Here is a 24,794-nt window from a genome sequence, read left to right as displayed (position 1 = left end):
GGTCATGATTCCAGGGTCCTGGAATTGTTGTGCCCAAATTCCGAGAACCCCCCCCAAAGACGACCACCAGAGTCCAGAGTCAAAGCCAAACAGTAAGGGTCGTTTATTACGAGTTTGAACCCGGACCTCCACGCACTCGTTGATGGTGACACTAAGAGGTCCCGAGCTCAGGATCACAACACCTTTTATACACTATTTTTGGGGAGGCAGGGACTTAGCATACATCATAGTATCTTGTAACAAATCGCCACATACCGCGGGAAAATCAAACAGCAACTCTATAATCTGACTGGCATGCTACAGAGCGGGAAAAGGCTGGGAACAGATTTTGGTTAGGTCAAAGGGCTGTCATTCTTCACACTGCTTAGTTGGTGCCACCAGGGTATGTGTCACCTCAGGATTGGCCGAGGTCTTCCTGTCAAGCTGCGGGTCGCCAGATGGTTGTTATCTCTTGCACCCAGAGCCGGATGGGGGGTCCGGGAGCAGTCATTCCGTCAGGTTCAATTCTGGGCAGGGGATGTGTGGTTACAGAGTGCCTATAGAAAGTCTGCTGGTATTTTTCCATCTCCTCATGGGTTAGCAAGCGAAGGTACAGAAGCAGAAATAGCAGTAATGGTTATAATTTAGGCATCTCAGAATCCGATCCCATATTGGGCTCCCTGCTCAATGGGGAGCCTGCTTGTGCTCTCTTTCTCTGTCAAATAAGTAAAATCTTTTAAAAAATGAAATAAAATAATGTTCAAGGTCTTGAGATAGCCTAGGCCAGGAGGACCCAGAAGACACAAAGTTACTAACTATAAGTTAGAGATAACCATAACCAGCCCTTTCTGCTCCTGTAAACAGGCTTTCCACCACAGGCTCCCTGCACTACTGTTCTTGACCAAAGCAGCCCCAGTTCCCCCAGTTCCCCAAGTTCAAACACACCTACCAGCAGTCAGAACTGGCTTTGGAACCTGACTTCCCGAAGTCCCTACAAAAGCCCTGTAACCACATTCCCCAGGGGGAGCCAGAACTTGGGGCACGAGCTCAGCTGGGTCAGCTGGGGTAAAATAAATCCGAGTTCTCTTCTCTGAGTGTCACTTGGTCTCTTGCAGGTCTGATTATTTTTCCGCCAACAGTACCAACTGAGACAGCCAGGCTTCCCTGAGACAAGCAGAAAACTTAAAGCTTGTTTTTCAAAGACCTGTTTCTCTCTGGTCAGCCCCTGCTTCTTTTCAGATAAGGTTCAGCCTATAAACAAGCAAGACAGTCCCATCTGGTCTAAGACCCCATTCAGTTTACACGGGTCCCCGGAAGATCCGCACAACCGTCTCCCTGTCCTATAGGTGACCGTGACCACCTGATGGCCTCATTTTCTTTTTTTTAAAGATTTTATTTATTCATTTGACAGAGGTAACAAGTAGGAAGAAAGAGAGATGAGAGACCGTGAAGCAGGCTCCCCGCTGAGCAGGGAGCCCAATGCGGGGGCTCGATTCCAGGACCCTGGGATCATAATGGGAGCCAAAGGCAGAGACTTTAACCTACTGAGCCACTCAGGCGTCCCCCCCTTTGCCTCATTTTAATGTCAAGTCTCCACCCAACATAAACGTGTAAGGTCTGTTGCCTCTACCTTTGTTCAAAGCGCTTGCTCCCTCCTTCCTCTTGAATAGTCAGTTTCCCCCGCCCTCTTCATCAATATGTAACTTCCAACCCCTGTGATTAAAGAAGCGTGTTCTCAAATCAGAGGGGAAGTCCGATTTTTGAGCCAGCTTCCTGTTTTCGTGCTTGGCAGCTTTACAACAACCCTTTTTTTTCTGCAAAAGCCTGGTGGTGTGGAGTGCGACTTTCCGTTGCACGCCAGCAAATAAACTTTTCAGCCCGGTAACAAATTCCGCAACCGCGAAGGGACTCTGAATCCAACTGCGTTACCTTAGCCCCCAGTCGGGGGTCTGGATTCCGAACTCCCTCCGATCGGCAGAGTGAGCCTTCGCTGCTTTCCGGTTTTAACTTCGGGGAGAGAAACTTGTTTGGGGTTCTGAAGACATCCTTTCGGAGAGTGAGAACGTACAGATGACTGACTGCCGGTAATTTTCTTCGTGTTTGACCTCAACCGAGAGGCCTTGGGTAAGGAGTTTTCCCTTTCTTAGAAAGGAAAACCGGGGCGGTTACACTCACAGAGGGTCTCTTGGCTAATTGGATTTCTTGGAAAACCCGTGTGAGAGCGGCTCTGTGTGACTTGCTGAGAATTAATTTAAATAATTCGGAGATAAAATGGGAAATAAGAATTCAGTCCCAAAGTATACTCCCTTGGGTTGCATCCTTAGGAATTGGGCATTGTTCGGGAGTGACTTCATCACTAAGAAAAAGATGATATTTTTCTGTAATACTGTCTGGCCACTGTATTCCTTGGGTTCGGGAGAAAAATGGCCTCAGAATGGTTCCTTAAATTACAATACTATCTTGCAATTGGAGTTATTTTGCAAAAGGGAGAAAAAATGGTCTGAGATATGCTATGTGCGATCTTTTACGTTATTATACTGGAATAAGGAAATTCAGATAAAATACATGATTTGGGTGCCAAAGAGTCCCCAAAAGGAGGAAACTTCCCTTGATTCTCGTAATAAGAAAGATAATTCATTACCCACGCAGTTAAAGACTACCACTGGGCCACCTCCCCTTGGAACTGCTGGGGACCTTGTCCCCCGACGTTCGGCACCTCGGGCCCCAGCTCCAACCCCTTCTCCAGATTCCGGAGGACCTGTAGTGGTCTATAGGTCTCCAACCTGCCAGGATACCTCGTTGGACCAGAGGGCCACCCAAATTCAGGCAGGAAGATCGCCCCTGAATGAGGTGCTGATCGGTGGGGGTTACGGGAACCAGCAGCTAAGCGGTTTCATCTTCCTGCGTTCCCAGTTTTCCACCTCTGACCTGCTGAGTTGGAAAACCAGGATGCCTCCTTACCTAGATGACCCTATTGGAATGAAGAATTTTTTTGCCTCTATTTTTGCTATCCATAATCCAACATGGGCAGATATTCAGACCCTCCTAAAGTTCTTCCTCACACCAGAGGAACGTAGCTTGATCCTAGAACAGGCTCGTGCTGAAGCCGGTAAGATGCACGAGGAAGCTCCTTATAATCCGGTGAGAGCCCTTGGAGACCTGGCCATCCCCACCACCGACCCTCGATGGAACCCCCACGATGAGTGGGATAGAAACAGGCTGGAGCATTACCGGAGATGCATCCTGAGTGGTCTTAAGAATGGAGTCCCTAAACAAAGAAGCCTCAATAAAGTTCTGCAGGTTAGACAGAAGCCTGAAGAGGACCCCTTTGAGTACAGGGAAAGAATATTTAAGGCTTATCGGCAGTATGTGGATATAGATCCGGAAGCTCCAGAGAATGTACACATGGTCAATGAAACCTTCATAAGGCAAGCTGCCCCTGACATTTACAGGAAATTGCAAAGCGTGAGAGGGGCTTCAGGAATGCCCACAAATCAGTTGGTTGAGATTGCTTTCGATGTTTTCCGAAACCGAGACAAGGTCCGGCAGAAAGAGCAAGAGCGCAGGATGCGGCAGGAGGCAGCCTTGCTGGCGGATGTGTTGAGGCAGGTGTGGTCAGACCCTCACCAGGGTGCACACCAGCCTGGTGCCGGTCCCAGAGTAAGAAACCTGAGGCCCGCAAATTCGGGATCCAGAGGCCACCCAATCGTAGGACCGAACCAGTGTGCCTACTGCAAACGAGAGGGACACTGGAAGAGGGAGTGCCCCTCTCTGAATAGGTATTAGCCAAACTTCAGATGCCCCCGCCCTCTGGTCGTCCTTCCCCATCCGCCCAAGAACTCTCCAGGAAAGCTGGGCCCCGGGGACTCCTGACAGCCCTACAGCCTTCATTGAAATTTCCCCCATGGAACCCCGGGTCACCGTTTTTGGTGAAAAAGACACTTAATAGATTGGTGTAAACTAGTGCTACCTATGGAGGACAATACCAGGGGCATTTGCGTGGTCCGTGTGGCTTATAACAAGGGTTTGGGTTCTTTCCTCCTTTCCTGTCCCTTGTAAATTGAATTCTTTGTCCAGCGGGAAGAACTTGAGGGTAGAGGAAGAATTTTCCCTCCCAGTAGCTGGCATAGTGGGTAGGATATTTTGCTGGGCCAAAGCTGGTCCCAGACTCTGCCACCACTGAGATCCTGGGACATCTGATAATAGAGCTAGCAGAAGGTAGGATTTTTTTTTTTTTTTTTTAAACACATGGTGTGAGCTTTCTGGAATCTCTGCAGAGTCTAATGGAACAAGAGTCTTTTGTACTCTATAAATTTCAATTAGCAAGAGAAAATACTAGGGATTAGCTCCTTGGGCTTTGCAACTCATGGGAAAAATTTGGCAGCACCCTCTGTTTGCTGATTATTTTCTCCCAGAGATGGTCTTCATTGGTGTGTGTCGTCTTTGTTCTTTGTTCATAAAAAGGAATGAGCATAGGGCAGGCATATAGGACAGATCCCAGAAGTCTCATTCTTTCAGTTTCTGGTTCTCACCAGACCAGCATGTTTGGACAAACTGCTGTGAGTCCCTGTATAAAAGCCAGATGCAGTTTTTCCTTTTGTCATGTTCTGTGCCCTAAGAGCTTGCCTTAGTGACCAGTGAGAACATTATCTCTCTGGTTTCCAACATCCAGACAGTGCAGTTACTGGGGTGTGCCTTGGGTACCCAGGTAGAGTACCCCAGATAGGCTGGGGATCTTGGACACCATTAACAAAAAGCACATTCAGTCCAGCTGTGGCACCTCTCGGGAAAGTTTCATAAGAAGTCCCAGCTTAATAAGGGGCATTTTGTTCTCTAAAGGGTCAGTGCTGGAAAAGTCCCATTCCAGTTAGTCCCTGCCTGGTGTCACAGATCAGTGGGTCTGTAACTGGAGGCATCTCAATTTTGTAGGAGACCAGAGACATCCTTACCACCTATGCAAAGGAGGTCTTTGCTTTCTTAGATTATTTTGGGGGAATAATCTTGGGTCATGGGGACTGTGTGTCATCTGTGTCTTCCCTGGAAGCTGCTTAGATTCCTAGTTAAGCCATTAAAAAGCTTACTGGTTTGAATCACTACTGAAATTAATAAGATCCTATCCACCAATAGCCAGATGATAGATCCTTTAAATTGGCTGTATTTAAGTAAATAGGTACTCTTTTTTGTTTTGTTTCTAAAGATTTTATTTACTTATTTGACAGACCGAGATCACAAGTAGGCAGAGAGGCAGGCGCAGAGAGAGGAGAAAGCAGGCTCCTCTCAAAGAGCAGAGAGCCCACATCGGGGCTCGATCCCAGGACCTGGGATCATGACCCGAGCTGAAGGCAGAGGCTTTAAACCCACTGAGCCACCCAGGCACCCCGTAAATAGATATGCTTAAACATTCTTTACGGAGAGTTCTGAATTGGTAACAGCTAACCTTCGGTGATGCGATGCGATGGGGTCTGAGAGCCAACAGTCAAAAGAATTCTTGACACATCTTCGGTGTAAAAAAAGGGTGGTTTTATTAAAGCATGGGGACAGGACCCCTGGGCAGGAAAAGCTGCACTGGGGTCATTGAGCGCTGATCTAAGTTGGGTGGGGTTGTCTCTAAGGAATTCGGGAGCAAGGTTTGCAGGACCTTGAGAGAGGGAGGCTAGCTGCTGTTAAAGTCATTGACTCCTGTCTAGTAATACCTTAGTCATGATGATGAAGTCTTAGAATGTAAGTGAGGTTCAGTGGGGTGAGGGTCGGGAGCCAAAGACCAAGAAAGAATTCTTGAGACATCTTTGGTGCCAAAAGGTGGTCTATTAAAGCATGGGGACAGGACCTGTGAGCAGAAAGAGCTGCTGCCCCTGGACTGTGAGGAGTGATCATTACATGCTTGCAAGTTGAGAGGGAGTTGGGGGATGGTGTAAATCTCCAAGGAATTTTGGAAGCAAGGTTTCCAGGATCTTGAGGGGCTAGTTATTACTGGGGAAAAGGTTATTTATTACCAGTAATAAAACATTTCTTGAGCCCCTTTAGATACATATCAGTGGGTCATATGCTTGGGAATGATTGTCAACACTATCTTGGAGGATTTAGAGAAAGTGTTTTCCAAAGGAACTTTTTTTTTCTCTAAAGGTTTACTTGACAAATCACAAGTAGGCAGAGAGGCAGGAAGAGAAAGGGGGAGAAGCAGGCTCACTGCTGAGCAGAGAGAGCCCGATGCATGCATATCGGGCCTCTGTCTCAGGACCCTGGGATCATGACCTGAGCCCAAGGCAGAGGCTTTAACCCACTGAGCCACCCAGGTGCCCCTCCAAAAGAATTGTTAAAGTGGACTTTACAGGATCCTGGGGGTAAGGGTCGCTCAGACTAGGATTGCCCTTTGACTTAGCAAAGCCTTAAGGTGGGGGTAGTTGAGTCTCTAGAGTAATATCACTCTGCCTGTTTTAAGGGTTTGTCAGTGGGTAAGGAAATTTAATAATTTTTTTTCTGCCTGTGTTTCCCAGTCAGCAAGACCCTTCAGATAAGAATGTACCAGTGCCCCTTTTGCTTGGAGGGTGATTGCCAACAGGTATCTTGGGGAAGTTTCTGAAGGGATTTTCATACATTTAAGAAGACTTACAGGACCCTGGAGGTCAGGCTAATGTCAAGCTAAGGTTGCCTTTGGCCAATATTGAGGCAGTTGAGTTCCCGGTGGAAGACTATTCCACCTGTCTTAAGTACTTGTGAAGGGGAGGGAAGTTGTAGGGAAGTTTAATTCTTTCCACATTTCTTTTGCCTTTGTTCTCCATGCCACTAGAGAACTCCATTGACAAGGTAAAAGAACAAAATTAGATTGGCAAATCAGTCCCCACATCCAGTGAAAATTCCCCTTAAAATCTAGCCCCAGGGCGCCTGGGTGGCTCAGTGGTTAAGCCGCTGCCTTCGGCTCAGGTCATGATCTCAGGGTCCTGGGATCGAGTCCCGCATCGGGCTCTCTGCTCGGCAGGGAGCCTGCTTCCTCCTCTCTCTCTCTGCCTGCCTCTCTACCTACTTGTGATTTCTCTCTGTCAAATAAATAAATAAAATCTTTAAAAAAAAAAAAAAAATCTAGCCCCATTTGCCTGTTTAACTTCCTTTCCCTACAAGATTTGCAGACAGCACTCCCCTAATCTCTGGATTTGAAGTATGCAGACCGCTCTCTCTCTTGAAATTCCTTGGGGTGCATGGAACAGCTCTCTCTGCTATAGTTAGGCTGTGCCAGCTTCAGGCATTTCTGGGCAGTAACCCTTAACAGAAGTATCCTACACACACACACACACACACACACACAGAGCGAAGGATTTGTAGCCCTTGAACAGCACCACATCCTTTTAAGTGATATAGCCCTTCACGTTCAGAAGATCTACGAAATTTAGAAAGGAATTTTTATTTACCTATTTTTAAAGACTTTTTTTTTTCCCAGTCATCTCTACACCTAGTGTGGGGCTTTTTACACTCCACAACCCTGAGACCAGGAGTTGCACTCTCCACCAACTGAGCTGGCCAGGCGTCCCCACAGAGGAATCTTTTTTTTTTAATGGCTAAAGAAACTTTATTAGGAAATTTTTTTTTAAGATTTTATTTTTTATTTGTCAGAGAGAGAGAGAGAGAGAGAGAGAGCGAGCGCTAGCACAGGCAGAGTGGCAGGCAGAGTCAGAGGGAGAAGCAGGCTCCCTGCGGGGCAAGGAGCCTGATGTGGGACGCGAAGATCATGACCTGAGCCAAAGGCAGCTGCTTAACCAACTGAGCCACCCACACATCCCTTATTAGGAAATTTTTAAAATAAAAATTAATGGCTCTTCACAGTGGCACTCACAGAGACCTTGACTGGCTGGCTCTTCTGGCCCAGGATTGATTACACTGTGGCCATTAGGCAGGTCCCATGGTCCCTGGAAGAATGACACCCCTCCTTACACAAAGTAAACCAAAAAAATTTCTCTTACGCCCTCCTACAAATGATCTCCCAAAAGCCAGTATCCAGAGACTAATAGAAGCCAATGTGCTGCTGCCCCTTGGAACAATTTATTACTTAAAACTGTAATCCCTGGAGGATTTTACTAGTTACCAAGCACATTTAGATACGGCCTTAAGAAATACATATACTGACAACAGGTCTTTGGGGAGAAGGACGATGTAAGACCCTGAAGCTGGGCAGCTGGGGATGCCCGGCTCACTCAGGGCAGAGGCTGCCGAAGGGGCAGCCTGGAACACCCGGCCCACCCAGGGCAGAAGCCGCCTGCTTCAGGGAAGCCGAGCACCTGGGAACACCCGGTCAGCTCAGGGTGGAAGGAAAACCGGCTGCTTCCCTTTTTCGTGATCGCTCCTTTCTCTTCCAGAAGTGCCCGTTGGTAGTTAGATGAGTCCTTTGAATGTGCTTGTTTAACTATAAACTTTATCCTCCTCCTGGCCTGTCTGCAAGACGGGATTAATGTTTGACCTTCATCAGTCCTTCTGTTGGCTATTGTTTTCTATCCAATAAAAGTGAGACTGTGGAGTTGTTCGAGGCAGCAGTCCTTTTCGACTGTTGTCCCCTGCTCCCAATCTCTTGCAGCTGACTTGTTTGTGCCTAATTCTTCTCTCCTCGCCGACTGGAAGCAGCACCAATGGTAAATTGTGTACTCCGAAAGGAGGCTTTTGTTAAATTGCTTTATAAGAGTTTTGGAAGGCATAAGTCTTGGATTTCCATATTTGTTAAATATGATTCAAAAACAAAAAAACTCCCTGATTAAAGGGGGGAAAAAAAATGTTGGGGCTCCTGGCTGGCTCAGTCAGCTTTGTTTCACAAATCTCTACAAAATCAAAAAAACTAAAGTCACAGCCCACTTAGCTGTACTAATCTTAAAAGCTGATCTGTTCTCTCAAAATCTTTATAGATGTTACAAAAGATCATTATTTGGACAGAAGTGTCCTGTATTTGAGAAAGAAAAAAGAGGTAAATTGTAAATTGCAAATACTCAGAAACTCGAAGGAAAAAACAAACCTTTGTATTCTTTGTCCCTTAACGTTACAAATCCTTTATTGAACACTGTATCTGAAACTAATGTACTACATGTTGAATGAGTATTTAAACAGAGGGAGGGAAAGAGAGAAAATTACGAATCCTAGCACATGTCTTTGAAATGTAAATAACCCACCAGCACCTGAAAGTAAAGGGAAAAAGGGGAGGGGGAGAACTTTTTTAAAATACAGACTGTGCAAACTGCTGTAATGGGGCCCTTCTGCTGAAACTCTAGCCCTTCTGATAATAGCAGATAATGCTCCAAATATCCACCCTGAGGAAAACTTGGGTACATTCCCTATGCTTTTTCTAGCACACATTTTCAACCCTCATCTTCTCTAGGAGCTGAGAGTCATTTTTTGGAATGCAAACTGCAGGGGAAAGTTTTTCATCAGGAAAAAAGGAGCAGAGAGGAATATGGGAAATTGGGCCCATGACTGTCCTCTTAAAAGAGCTGTTAGGGGGGCACCTGGGTGGCTCAGTGGGTTAAGCCGCTGCCTTCGGCTCAGGTCATGATCTCAGGGTCCTGGGATCGAGTCCCGCATCGGGCTCTCTGCTCAGCAGAGAGCCTGCTTCCTCCTCTCTCTCTCTGCCCGCCTCTCTGCCTACTTGTGATCTCTGTCAAATAAATAAATAAAATCTTTAAAAAAAATAAAAATAAAAATAAAAGAGCTGTTAGGGTTTTGAGGTCAGATGGCCCCTGGATCTGTTCTGGGTTTTGTTTTTGTTTTTGTTTTTGTTTTGTTTTGTTTTGTTTTGTTTTGTTTTGTTTGGCTTGATCCCAGGATGCTGGGATCATGGCCTGAGCTGAAGGCTGATGCTTAGCCCACTGAGCCAACCAGGCACCCCTGTGGATCTGTTCTGAAAGCATAAGCAGGGGGGCCGCCTGGGTCACTCAGTGGTTAAGCAACTGCCTTCAGCTTGCATCATGATCCCAGGGTCCTGGGATCTGGGGAGGGCCCCCCATCGGGCTCCCTGCCTGGTAGGAAGACTGCTTCTCCCCATCACACTTAATCTGCTTGTGTTCCTGTTCTCACTGTCCCTCTCGCTGTCAAATAAATAAAATCCTTAAAATAAGCAGAGATTTATTCTTTGCATTCTGATTAACTCAGCTCCATGTTCTGTATTGTGCTCTAATGATACTTTATGTGCCTCTGGACCTCATGCACAATCCATCATTAACTTTGCCTCTTCACCCCTACTACTCCCTGTTTACCCACTGCTTGTAGATACCTAATGAGGACAGATGGTAACATTTATACGTTATCTGAACATACCAGGTTCCAAATAGCACCTCGTAGTGCAGAAGAATGCATCCTTCTAGATTGCTTCAGGACCCCTCCCCCCAAGGTTTCAGAGAATGCCTCTCCTCCTCTCTTGTGTATAAGCTGATAAGCTGTCGCTGGGCTCATCAGGGCAGAGCAGCTTTGGGAATGTTCCCCTGGGTCTTGTTGGGCTGCTCTTCTAAGACTAAAAGCTTTGCTTCAAAACCATTGTCTCAGTTATCGGCTTATTGCACACGGGTGCACAGATTTTGAGTATGGTAAAAATTTTTGTTTGCATCTGTCTGAGGTATGACTGATAAGAGAGCTTTCCTCTACCTCTGGATGGTATTGCTAAAATTGGCATGTGTAAAAGTTTCATATACTTGACTTGAAGGCAAATGCTTGTGTAAGGATTGGGCATTCTAAAATTCCCAGAGACTAACCCAAATACTCAGATACATGTGATCTGGGGAGATGCTTGCTACTAAAACTAATTTAAGGTTGTTGGTTTAATTTAAATAGAAGTGGCTTAATGCTACCAACATTAAAACTGAAACTTCTGTCTGTATTTACTGAAAGTCAAGTAAGTTGATGTGATCTCTGTTACAAATTGAAATAATCCTAATAACTGGAGGGGCTCCTGACTGGCTTGGTTGGTGCAGCTTGCAACTAACTCTTGGTCCCAGGGTTGTCAGTTCAAGGCCTACACTGAGTTTGGAGATTATTTAAATAAAATCTTAGAAGAGTTTCAGTCAGGAATGGATGCTGTATTTTGTCAAATACACAATATATGTATAAACACACACACAGAGTATGTGTATATATATACAAATACACAGAATATAGTTTATCCACAATTGCCAAACTATGGAAAGAGCCAAGATGCCCTTCAACAGAAGAATGGATAAAGAGGATTGTGGTCCATATATACAATGGAGTATTGCTCAGCCATCAGAAAAAAATGAATACCCAACTTTTGTGTCAACTTGGATGGGACTGGAGGAGATTATGCTGAGTGAAATTCAAGCAGAGAAAGTCATCATACGGTTTCAATTGCTTAGCATAAGGAATAACACAGAGGACATTAGGAGAAGGAAAGGAAAAGTTAATTGGGGGACATCGGAGGGGGATAGGAACCATGAGAGACTGTGGACTCTTGAGAAACAAACTGAGGGTTTGGGAGGGAAGGCGGTGAGCATGGTGGTGGGTATTAAGGAGGGCACATACTGCATGGAGCACTGGGTGTGGTACATAAACAATCTTGGAACACTGGAAAAAAATTTAAATTTTTAAAATTAAAAAAAAATCTTAAGTAATAGTAATAGTGGTTTGAAAGCACTGACCTTGTCCAATGTCTCGAAGTTTTTATGGGTAATTTAAGCATAAATGTTAAGAACAAGTAAATAGATGTAATGGCAGGGGTGGGGGACACATGGCTGGCTCAGTTCAGTGGAGTATGCAGTTCTTGGTCTCAGAGTTGTGAGTTCAAGCACCACATGGGGTATAGAGCCTTCTTTTAAAAAAAAGTTTACAAGTAACTTTTTTTATTTTAAGATTTTATTTATCTGAGAGAGCAAGAGAGACCATGAGGGGGAGAGAAAGCAGCAGGCAGATGAACTGACTAAGCCACCCAGACACACCTATAGGTAAAACTTTTATTTTATTTTATTTTTTTTAAAGATTTTATTTATTTATTTGACAGAGAAATCACAAGTAGATGGAGAGGCAGGCAGAGAGAGAGAGGAAAGCAGGCTCTCTGCTGAGCAGAGAGCCCGATGCGGGACTCGATCCCAGGACTCTGAGATCATGACCTGAGCCGAAGGCAGCGGCTTAACCCACTGAGCCACCCAGGCGCCCCTATAGGTAAACTTTTAAATAGCTTCTTGGGTAACTGGAAACTCCAAACTTGTACTAAGTTAAATGATGAGTTAAGTTAAATTCATGTAATATTCATTTAATATCATTTCCAAATAAGATAAAATTATAAACATTAAGCACTAAAACATAGGTTTATCTACTTTTGTCTCAACTGCACAGAGAAATTAAATTTGGGTCTGTTAGCCCATTAACAGTTCTCAATTGAAAGTTCAACCTAGAGATTCCTTTATTAGAAGGTTATACTATGAAAAAAAAAAAAAAAGCTTCTGAATTACGAAATGTATTCATAAATTTGTCAGCCTAAAGGATTCTAGGGTAACAGCTCACACTTAACTAGTTAAGTTTCACAACGCATCAAGGTTTCCACAAGTTAAGAATTCTAATACCATTAAAATTACTGAAAAATAAGGGAAATAACTGTATACAAGGAAAGTAACATACATGGTTTTGGTTTTAAAAATCTGAGAAACCATACTTGTTGAGAGAAAATACTTTATTTCCTAAAATTAGGCTAATAATTTAAAGACTGCTTCCTCCTTTCTCTGCCTCTCTCTCTGCCTACTTGTAATCACTGTCTGTCAAATAAATAAAATCTTTAAATTAAAAAAAAAAAGGTATTGTTGATGCAAAATTAGAATTTGGTTTTTTTGTTAAAAGGAAAATGTTTTATTAGATTATTGGTTTGCTTTTTGAAAACAGTTTTCTGTTTATAGGCAGCCACAGACTGGGCTAGAGTCAAGAGACCAAACCAGGCCCTGACTTGCACCTCCCGGAAGCCCAGGGGCTGATAGCCCTGTGGGTGGAAAAGTTGAGTAGCACTTGAGAAAGGGCCTGAGCTATGGATCCTAAGACTCGCTGATGCGGTTGCCTGCATGTGCTTACCTGGAATGGGCAAAACAGGCCTGGTCATTAATCATTGTGGGATTGTGCTGTCCTTGCACGGGCTATGAACTACACCATTGTAAGATTGTAAACTATGTCTTGATCCACTTTGAAGTTAGTGCATCTGGTTAAGGAGTTACCTGAAGACCGAGACCACTGACTCAGAGGGTCTGCTATTAGTGCTTGGGAAAATAGGTCATAGGGAAGCTTGAGGGGTTTTATGTGTATGTTGCAAGTTCTTTAGTAATCAGCTAAAAATAGATACCTCCTTATGATTGTTTCTGTTAGTTATAAAATGCCTCACAGCCTTGAATAAAACTGGCACTGCTTGGCCATCATCCACTTGGCCCCTCCTGTCCTCATCTCTCTGCGTCTCGTCTGGTCGAGTTGTCGCGCCGGCCGCGACAAGTGGCACCCGAACAGGGACCTGAGCACATGCAAGTGAAAGTGCGTGTCTAGGTAAGTTGTTGCCGATATTCAGGTAAGAAGAGCCCGGTCTTTTCTGGGCCACAACAGGAGTAAAATAATATGGGGCAGTGGCAGTCTATGGAAAAGGTCGTCTTTATGACTGCGTTGCAGGCCCTTATGAAGCAAAAAGGGTCCAAGGTATCTAAAAAGGCCTTGCAGCAGTTTTTTTGTACAGTTTCAGAATTATGCCCTGGGTTTCCAAAAGAAGGAACAGTAAGTCTAGATGCATGGCAAAAGGTGGGACAAGAAATTAAGAATCAAATCAAAATACATGGTCCCACCGCCTGCCCTCCAAGCACCATGCAGGTTTGGGAAGATATTCGGGAGGTATTAGACCCTCAACACTCCTTCAAATTGATTTCGATAGCCTCCCAAGAACCTCCAGATAGGCCTGAAGTTCATGATTTGCCCAAAGTAACGGAGGACATCGAGGATCTGATGGCTGATTTACCTTTGCCATCGGCAGAGCTTATAGAACAGACTTCCAACTCTCGTCCTCCTCCAAGCCATTCCATTTGCAACAACAAAAAATGTGAGCCACATGCTGCTCCTCCTAGAGTCCCTCCAACACCACCCTTGATCAAGGTTGGAGGTTATGAAATTGAGGAAGATGATGTGTATTTGGATGATGACAAAGAGGTAATCTTTTCCTCTTCAGCCCCGGCTCGCCTAAAGTCCTTTTTGCAGCAAGACATACATGGTAAAATTCCCACCTCTCGAAAACTGTGTCCTGTGCTGGGAACAACATCAAGTGGCACTCAAACTTTCACTGTTAATCATACAGAGACACAGACCTACGGTTCTGTCCCTGCAAAGCCCAATTCCCAGATCGGTTATTCAATCATGCAACATGAAAATGGGCAACGGAGATACGCAGATCTTAATTTTAAAATTTTAAAAGAAATTAAGACAGCCACTGCTCAATATGGCCCCACCGCCCCATATACTCTTTATTTACTGGACAGTGTTGGTCAGGTTGCTCTCTGTCCAGATGATTGGAGAGTCATAGCTAAGGCCTGTCTGTCCGGTGGAGATTATCTACTCTGGAAAACTGAGTTTTATGAGAGAGCAAATGAGATGGCGGTTTACAACCACAGAACAAATATTCCGGTCTCATATGAAATGCTGATAGGAATGGAAGCCTATGCTGAGGTCAGTACTCAAATAGACTATCCTGAAATCGCCTACAATCAGATTGGACAATGTGCCTTAAAGGCTTGGAAAAGACTTCCCTCCTCCGGAACTAGAACTGTGGAGCTTTCCAAAATCCGTCAGGGACCGGATGAACCTTACCAGGATTTCGTAGCCAGACTCTTAAAGGAAGTGGGTCGCATCGTGGATGATGGGGAGGCCAGAACCATTATTGTTAAACATCTTGCTTTTGAAAATGCTAATTCTTTCTGTCAGGTGGCTATACGCTCATGGAAAAATAAAGGAACTTTGGAGGATTATATTCGCCTTTGTGCAGAGATAGGCTCTTCCTATATTCAGGGCATCACTTTAGCCGCAGCCCTTAGGGGCATCTCCCCTCAGGAAATGCAAAAGCGAATGATGCAGAAGGGTAATAATAAAAAACAGACCTGCTTTCAGTGCGGCCAGGTAGGTCATTTCAAGGCTCAGTGCCCTCAGTTAATGGACGGACAGGTAAAAAATGGAAAGATCAGTAAAAAACCTCCCTTATTATGCCCAAAATGCCAGAGAGGTTATCATTGGGCAAATGAATGCCGCTCTCAAAAGGACAAATTTGGGAACATTATCCAGGGAAACTGGAGGCGGGGCTCACTGCAGCCCCAACAATAGCAGACATGATCCCTCAGATGTCCGCTCTCGGGCCAGTACCGCGGACCTCCCAGGCATCGACAAGCTATTCCGCGGTACCCCCGCCTGTGCAGGACTAGATTTGGCCCCAGATACTCCGGTATACTTGGAAGCAGGAAAGCCCCCTAAGGCCTTAACCACAGGCATATGGGGACCTCTGCTAAAAGGGACCTGGGCTTTATTCTTAGGGTGTTCTAGTTGGACAATGTAAGGGTTAATACACCCAGGGGTAATTGATGAAGATTATACAGGAGAAATAAAAATTATGATACCATTGAAAGGGGGGATTTTGCATTTATTGCCTAAGATACCTATTGACCAGCTGTTTATAATCCCCAGAGCTACCACCACCAACCCCGTTGTAAAGGGCAATAGAGGGAATGGTGGTTTCGGTTCCACTGATATTTCCTGGACTCAACTGATACCTGCAGACAAGTCATACATGACTTGACTTATACAAGGCTATGCCTTTGTGGGACTCGTTGACACGGGCGCTGATGCCTCAGTTATTGCAAAACAGCTTTGGCCACGGCGCTGGCCTCTTAAAGACTCAGCCGTCCCAATCAGAGGAGTAGGACAAGCCCATTCCCCACAACTCAGCACCTCATTTCTAAATTGGTCTATGGCAGAAGGGCATCAAGGAACTTTTCAACCATTTGTCCTGGATATAGATCTTAACTTGTGGGGCCGAGATGTGCTGACCGACATGGGGGTCCCAACCTGGGCTTCCCACACCCTCCGCCGTACTTTTACAATACAAGCTTATTACTGTAGACTTACAAGATTGCTTTTTCACCATCCCATTAGCCCCGCAGGATTGTGAAAGATTTGCTTTCTCTGTTCCTAGCATTAATCACAAGGAACTGGCTAAGAGGTACCATGACTAATAGCCCCACCCTGTGCCAAGACTGTGTGGCAAAGGCCCTTGCTCCGTTCCGTGCTCGATTCAAACCTACAATATATTGCATTCATTATATGGGTGACCACCTTCTTGCAGCAGAAACTGAGAGCCTATTACAAGGGGCCTTTCAAGATTTGATTCTTAAATTGCAACAGTGGAACTTAGTTATCACTCCAGAAAAGGTGCAAAAAAATGGAGCCTTTTGAATATTTGGGCTTCATCATTGAAAATAAAGAGATTTGGCATCATTGAAAATAAAGAGATTTGGCCTCAAAAGATTACAATTAGAACTCAGTCCCTTGGGACATTAACTAATTACCAAAAACTTACGGGAGATATTAATTGGATAAGACCCTTCTTATATATTACTGCTGATGATTTAAAAACCTGTATTTGACACCCTTAAAGGAGACAGTGCACCCTCTTCTACTCGTACCCTATCTGAAAAAGCTCAAAAAGCTTTACGACTTTTTGATGACAAACTATCCCAAGCCCATGTAAATCAGTATGACCCTGAGCAGCCTGTTTACTTGATCTTGCTAAGGCCTTCATAATTGCCAGCTGCTGTTACATGGCAGGCTCAGGGGCCTTTAGAGTGGATACATCTGGCCTTACACCAGTTGCAGGTCATTAATGACTATACTGAACTGCTAGCTCAAGTAATTTTAAGAGGCCGACAACGAATTATTCACATGATTGACCAAGAACCTGATTATATCCTGTTGCCCGTGTTAACTGCTGATAAAGTACAGGCCCTACTTCACACAAATCTGAATTGGCAAATAGCTCTGTCTTGTTTTCCAGGACAACTCAAATATCATTGGCCAGCAGACAAACTTTCTACAATTTTTCTCCACTACCTCTGTTTTCAGTTCAGCAATTGTGGTTAACAAACCCTTAGCTAATGCTATTACTTTATTTGTAGATGCAGACCAAACTGGGCATGTAGGAATTTATAAAGAGTCCCCATATTCAGAAGCTTCTTATCAAGGGTACTACCCCCCTAAATCCGTACAAAGGGCTGAACTGAAAGCTGTCCAGTTAGCCTTGCAGATATATTCTGAACCATGTAACCTATACACAGACAGCCATTATGTGGCGCGAGCAGTCCCATCTTTGCCACAGGCTTATGTGCTTACCAATGATGAAAAGTTGTGTCATTTGTTTTCTAGCATTCAGCAACTTCTGAGATTGAGACAAGCTCCAATCTTTATTTCCCACATAGGAGCCCATACTAAACTGCCAGGTCCTTTATCCAGAGGCAGTGATCTTGTAGATATGATCACTCATGCATATGTAATTGATGTCACTAATAAACAACTGGCTATACGAAGTCCCGCTAAATTTCACCAAAATGCATCGGCCCTACGCCGACAGTTCCGTATAACCAGAGAAGAGGCTTGTCAAATAGTCAAAAGCTGTCCTGCCTGTCCAGTTCATTTTTCATTACCTACATATTTGGTAAATCCTAGAGGGTTTATGCCTGATCACTTACGGCAAATGGATGTAACACTATTCCCTACTTTTGGCCCTTTAAAATATATACATGTCTCTATTGACACCTTTTCAGGATTTGTACATGCTACTGCACACACAGGAGAAGCTTTTGTAGATGTACAAAATCACCTCTTTTCCGCCTTATCCCAAATGGGAACTCCAAAAGCCATCAAAACAGACAATGGCTCTACATACAATTCAAAAGCCTTTCAAAAATTTTGCCAAACCTTTCAGATTAAACATTTAATGGACATCCCCTATAATTCTCAAGGACAAGCCATAGTCAAAAGGACTAATGGAATCCTTAAATCGTATCTCAAAAAATTAAAAGAGGGGGAGACACTACAGGGAACAGTGAAATATTCTCCTCATATGCATTTAACTTTAACTCTTTATGTTTTAAATTTTTTGAATGTCGACGATATAGGTCGCACAGCAGCTGAACTCTTTTGGCATCCAGACTTTTTTCTCCCCCTTCCTTATGCTAGGTGGAAAGACCCCCCTGATGGGCACTTGGAAGGGTCCTGATCCTGTCCTCCACAAAGGAGGCAGTTTTGTTTGTGTTTTTCTCAGGATGAGGATACCCCGTGCTGCTTCCAGAAAGGTGGTGCGGAATCCTCGTGCCTCCAACAGAGGACGGACGGCCAGAACAGACAGAGAAGAAAAAGATGTCTCCCCCCTTACAGTCAGAGATCTCCTGAATCGGGCCCTAGACATCGTGAATCAGACCCAACCCAATGAAGCATTGATCACTATATTATTAACATTATTAGATATGGTTGGCCTCCCCCATAGCAAGGCCACAGCCTATTGGGCATAATTGCCTGATCCACCCATTATAAGGCCTGTTACTTGGGATGATCCAAACCCCCGAGTACACATTAATGCTACAGAATATTTTGGGGGAAGCAGCTCATGGCATGGAAAGTGCAGAATGTTACATTAATTGGACTAGTTTAGCAGCTCAGGTACCTGTAGGTTTCCAGTTACCTTCCCCTGGCCATGACCTTATCAATGGAAGCATGGTGGTCCAATCAAGACCCCCATAAAGTTAGTTAGGATATGCAAGAAGTGGAGTTGCTTGATCTAATTCTGAGATACGGCTTGAAAGATGGACTCTCTATGAGATCACTAGTGACAAGACTCCTAAGGCTCCCCAAAGAGGCATGTGTCCTCCTGGGTACCCTATTTGTCCCCCCAAACTAAACTAGACTATTCCAGGTCCCATTTGGACAGAAGGCCTCCAGGAGAAGCCGTTGATCATCTTTCCTCACGGCATCCCTGATTTCTCCGTCACCGACTGGTCAAGAGTGGCTAGAGAAGGGGCGCCTGGGTGGCTCAGTGGGTTAAAGCCTCTGCAGGTCATGATCCCAGGGTCCTGGGATGGAGCCCCACGTCAGGCTCTCTGTTCGGCCGGGAGCCTGCTTCCCCCTCCCTCTCTCTCTGTGATCTCTGTCTGTAAAATAAAATCTTAAAAAAAAATCTTTTTTAAAAAGTGGCTAGAAGGGCGCCCGGGTGGCTCAGTGGGTTAAAGCCTCTGCCTTCAGCTCAGGTCATGATCTCAGTGTCCCTGGATTGAGTCCCACATCGGGCTCTCTACACAGCAGGGAGCCTGCTTCCTCCTCTCTCTCTGCTTGCCTCTCTGTCTACTTGTGATCTCTCTCTGTCAAGTAAATAAAAAGTGGCTAGAGAAAAACCTCTGCAATATATTGCTTACCACCCCCCGCCCCCGCCTGCCGATGCATGATGTGACCATTCCTGGTGGAATATTCTCTATAGCGGGAGGGATGTTTCATGTAGAACTTTGGAAGCTGGTCACTGCCCTGGGACCAATCGGAGTACAAATAGCTAGGGGTGGTTATACTGCCACGAAAGACTTCAATCTGACCTTGCGGGCCTGTGTTCCTAGACCTTTTTTACTGGTAGTGGGTTCGGGATCAATAGTTCTTATCTCTCCAAGGGGGGCATCTATTGTATAATATCCATTGTGACCATTACATGTTAACAAATTGTCCACCTGTGTCCCTGTCTTCGTCAGGCACAGGTCCCATAATAGTGTTTGTAACTATGCAACCTCCATATAGGTTATTACCTGTGGAAGTAGAAGGACCTTGGTATGCTAATTATGGTTATCAGTTTGCCCTTCCTCCTCCCTCTCTCTGCCTGCCTCTGCCTGCTTCTGATCTCTGTCAAATAAATAAAATCTTTTTTAAAAAGTGGGGGTGGAATGTAGGCAGCCATGGACTGGGCTAGAGTCAAGAGACCAAACCAGGCCCCAACTCGCGCCTCCCGGAAGCCCAGGGGCTGATAGCCCTGTGTGTGGAAAAGTTGAGTAGCGCTTAAGAAAGGGCCTGAGCTATGGATCCTAAGACTCGCTGATGCGGTTGCCTGCATGTGCTTACCTGGAATGGGCAAAACAGGCCTGGTCATTAATCATTGTGGGATTGTGCTGTCCTTGCACGGGCTATGAACTACACCATTGTAAGATTGTAAACTATGTCTTGAGCCACTTTGAAGTTAGTGCATCTGGTTAAGGAGTTACCTGAAGACAGAGACCACTGACTCAGAGGGTCTGCTATTAGTGCTTGGGAAAATAGGTCATAGGGAAGCTTGAGGGGTTTTATGTGTATGTTGCAAGTTCTTTAGTAATCAGCTAAAAGTAGATACCTTCTTACGATTGTTTCTGTTAGTTACATAATGCCTCACAGCCTTGAATAAAACTGGCACTGCTTGGCCATCATCCACTTGGCCCCTCCTGTCCTCATCTCTCTGCGTCTCGTCTTCGTTTCATCCTCTTGCCCTCTCGACCCCGGTCATACTGTTACTTCAGCCGTGACATCTGTTAAAGATTACATTAAGGACAATCTAAAGATTCTGTGTTTTCTCATCAGATTCTTGATTATCAAAAAAACTGAGTCTTAACACAAGAGCGGAAGTTTGGGGGACGCCTGGGTGGCACAGTGGGTTAAGCAGCTGCCTTGGGCTCAGGTCATGATCCCAGCGTCCTGGGATCGAGTCCCGCATCGGGCTCCTTGCTCCTCAGGGAGCCTGCTTCTCCCTCTGCCTCTGCCTGCCATTCTGTCTGCCTGTGCTCGCTCCCTCTCTCTCTCTCTGATAAATAAATTAAAAATCTTAAAAAAAAAAAAAAAGCGAAGTTTTGCTCACAGCTGTGTAACATCTGTATTTACTTTGAAATCTTCTAGGACCACCTTGGTTCAATAAATATAGTTACCTAATAACCTGTAATCAGTGACACATTTCTGCCTTTTGATAAATTGATTTTGATCAATGAAATGTTCAAATGATAGATACTTTTTGACATACTTCCCAGAATCAAATTACAAAAGTCTTTTGACCACAGTCTAAATGAAATGTTCAGAAGGCCCTGGGAACATTTCCAGAATTCTGTGGAGGGGAGCCTACCTATCTCCATGGGTAGAGCCTGAAACTGTTGATATAGGAATTATAAATTCAAGCCCCACATTGGGTGTAGAGATAATTTTAAAACAAAATCTTAAAAAAAATTCGGTAAAAATGAAACTAATTTGGCTTACTTGCTATGTTAAATTACATGGGAAGTACTCAAATAAGTGACACTTAAACTCTCTTAGATTGTTCATATAGATCCGTTATTTAAGTGTTCTCAAAATTGTGTAAGACTCCTGGGGATCTGATATGTCTGAACATGTTACTATCTTGAAATGTTGTATGTCTCAGAAATAAGCAGATTTTCTTACCAATTGCATTGTAATGGACTCTAACCAGATCTTTGACTATGGCCATTAAGTGTTTTCATTTACAGACAATTACAGTTTCACTCAGATGCTTTCATAAAAGCTTTTGCAAATGTGCTTCTCTGAGACTCATGGGAAGAACTCTGGGGTACAGGATTCTTTATAACCTTGATGTCATTAAACTGAAGTAAGAGTTTCCAGAACTACTCCAAAAAGAAGAATTAATAACCTAAGACTGAATAAAACTGAGGAAGATAATTACAATTTTATCACATTTTTGCTGAAAACATTGCTGATTTTTTTTTAATGTTTTGTTTTTCCTGACTTAAAAACTTTTTCTCTTAAGCGGCGGCTTAGAGCGGTTTGATAAAATATTCCTTTGTAAACAAATACAAAGCATGTATCTTTTTCTCCCTACCTGAACCCTCCAGAATTCAGAAATTCTCAGAGTATTTGTTCTTTTATGGCAATTAAAGTTACTTGCATAAGTGCAGTAAGAATCTGTTCTTCTTAAAAACATCATTGGAAAGAAAAACATTGGGTTTTGTTTTTTACCCAAGCTTTGCTGGAATGTAACGTTTGAGAGAGACCTGAATAGTCTGCGGTATGACCAAGCAGCTTTAAGGAACTGAGGTTGACTTCAGGGAGCCAGTAAAAAGCCCCTTGGAAATACCAGCCTGGTACCTTCTTAAAGAGTTCCAGCAGCCTCACCAGGGGGTAAAGAAGGTCACTTCTTGGCAGGTGCAGGAATCTCAATATGTTGGGAACCTCGAGAAGAGAGGAATTAACCCAAATCTGTAGGTACTGCAGGCAAAGTCTGATGGCAAGCATCTGGCGTGGCTCCTGGCCTTGAGAGGCTATTGAGAATTCAACCTAGAGATTCCTTACTGAAAATTCCAGTAAAGCAGATATAAAAGATTCTGCATCGTCAACTGCTATTCTTGCTGCATTTATGTCAGTAACGGAGCCAAGATTTGCTCTCTCTTAACTACACTTTTTTTGCAAGCCAATTAGTCTTCAATTGTTTTATCTTCGGCAAAAGTGAGAGGGTGATAGGGAGAAAATATGTTTCAGTAAAACACCTATGTAAACACTGAATTCTGATACTGCTCATTATATGCTGAACTAGATGCTGATTTCTTCTAGTTTCCTCCAGTGGCTGGCTACACATGCCTCCAAACTTTTTCTTTTCTTCCAACTTCTGAGTTGTTGGACTCATACAAGAAGTAAAACTGCATTTTTCCCCCGAGGCCCTGCAAACTAAACATCACCAGCCTGATGCAAACTTCAGAGAAGCAACCAAAGCAACTCACACACAGACTGTCGTCATGCCTGGTGGCTTTGTGAGCTGTTCCAAAGATCGCCAGAGACACTGCAGTGACAAATCAGGACAGCCTGTCAGATGGGCACTGCTTGCGCTTGTTCTGAAAAATGCTTTGAGACTGACATCTGGAAATCTTGACTGTCCGGCCTAGGAACTCAAAAACGGGATTACAACTTGATGCAGTTACTAACCACCATTTTTCTTCAATTTCATTGATGGGCCTCTTCGTGATCCCCTGATTGTTCAAGCAACAGGCCTGACTTTTGACAACCTACCTGCTTCACCGCCTCCTAAAGGGAAAGTGAATGACACGGACCTGTTACCAGAACTGAGACCCATTGGGTAAGATAATCTACCAGCTCAGCTTTTAGTATGTGAAACCCCCAGGGAAGTTTCAGAGGGGAAACTGTAGGGGCCAAGGGCAGGTTGCGCCAAATTGTGCCATTTTGTTAATATTGATCATTTTAAATAAAAGTTACTTAAGAGACAATCTATGCAAGAAAGACTCAGACACTCTTCTGTTCCCCTGAAAGCCGGAAATACATCTTCCATGTGAAAGTTGGCCCTCCCTATTCTAAGAAAAGACACTTTTTTTTTTAAGATTAGATTTATTTATTTGACAGATCACACGCAGGCAGAGAGAGGGGGAAGCAGGCTAGGCTCCCCACTGAGCAGAGAGCCCAATGCGGGGCTCGATCTCAGGACCCTGAGATCATGACCCAAGCTGCAGGCAGAGGCTTAACCCACTGAGGCACCCAGGCGCCCTAGAAGAGACATTCTTTGGGCACCTGGGTGGCTCAGTGGTTAGGCCTCTGCCTTCTCAGGTCATGATCCCAGGGTACTGAGATCCAGCCCCACATTGGGCTCCTAGCTCAGCAGGGAGCCTGCTTCTCCCTCTCTCTCTGGCCCTCCCCCTGCTTGTGTTCCCTCTCTCACTTTTTCTGTCCAATAAATAAAATCTTATTTTTAAAAAAGACCTTATCACCAGAGATCGGGACAAACCTTGTAAGTGATCAGCTGTCAGCCTAAATTCTGTTTAGAACTCCTTACTAGTTAAAGCTCCCTTAATACCTGTTTCCTTTATCCTGTAAATTCCTCACAAATGTATTGTCTCTTTGTCTAAAATGTATAAACCTTGCCTGCCTCAGTCATTTCCTTGGGTTTCATTAATGGGCTTCCAGGAACTTAAACTTTTTTTTTCTCCTGTTAACCTGTCTTATGTAAATTGAATTCTTAGTCCAGCCAGAAGACATTGATGGTAGAGGAAGTTTTCCTCCCTGACACCCTGCATTCATCTAGTCTGTAGAGGGCACGTACAGAGCCCCTTCCCTTGTCCAAAGTTGAGAACCTAATGTCAGGGGCCTCATTTGCCTCATTTCAATGTTCAATCTCAGGTTTGCTCAATGCGCATGCTCCATCCTTCCTCATGAGTAGTCCTAAATGTCCCCGCCCTTTTCATCAATATGTAAGTGAGCCCAACTTTCATAAAACTATATATATATATTTTTTTAATTTATTTATTTGACAGAGATCACAAGTAGGCACAGAGGGGCGGGGAAGCAGGCTCCCTGCTGAGCAGAGAGCCCGATATGTGGGGCTCCAGCCCAGGACCCCAGGATCATGACCTGAGCCGAAAGCAGAGGCTTTAACCCACTGAGGCACCCAGGCGCCCCTATAAAACCATATTCTAAGCTCTGGTGAGGGAAACAGATTTTTGAGGGGGAGTGGTGTCTCCTCGCTAGGCCGCTTTGCAGTGCTTTCTGCAGAAGACCGGAGTGATGGGATGTTCTGCTTTCCATTGCGGGGAGGCAAATACTTTCCCACAACAGATCTCACTCCTGCGTGGGAAGCCGCTCAGAAAGCTGTTTATCCAAGTACTGAAAGGAAACCCAAACCATTGTTATGTAAAAAAAATTCCACCAAGTAGGGGCCTGGGTGGATCAGTCCTTCCGCTCAGGTCCTCATCCCAGGGTCCTGGGATTGAGCCCCCCATCCAGCTCCCTGCTCTGCCGGAAACCTGCTTCTCCCTCTCCCACTCCCC

The 24,794-nt window shown here is 44.6% G+C and overlaps 1 protein-coding gene and 1 long non-coding RNA gene across 6 annotated transcripts in view; one reads left to right on the top strand and one right to left on the bottom strand.

The window, feature by feature from the left end:
* The window catches only part of LOC309847451 (glutathione S-transferase theta-2B-like), a 151,873-nt gene that overhangs the window by 45,067 nt on the left and 82,012 nt on the right, over positions 1–24,794 (bottom strand). The window lies entirely within an intron of this gene.
* LOC309847477 lies at positions 1,612–23,243 on the top strand. The gene is made up of 3 exons (XR_014302444.1): positions 1,612–2,103; positions 13,300–19,190; positions 19,378–23,243. It is a non-coding gene; the product is annotated as an uncharacterized lncRNA (long non-coding RNA).

The sequence above is a fragment of the Mustela nivalis genome (assembly GCF_964662115.1).
Source record: "Mustela nivalis genome assembly, chromosome: 14".
Taxonomy (NCBI): Eukaryota; Metazoa; Chordata; class Mammalia; order Carnivora; family Mustelidae; genus Mustela; species Mustela nivalis.
This window is presented reverse-complemented; position numbering and strand designations above follow the sequence as displayed.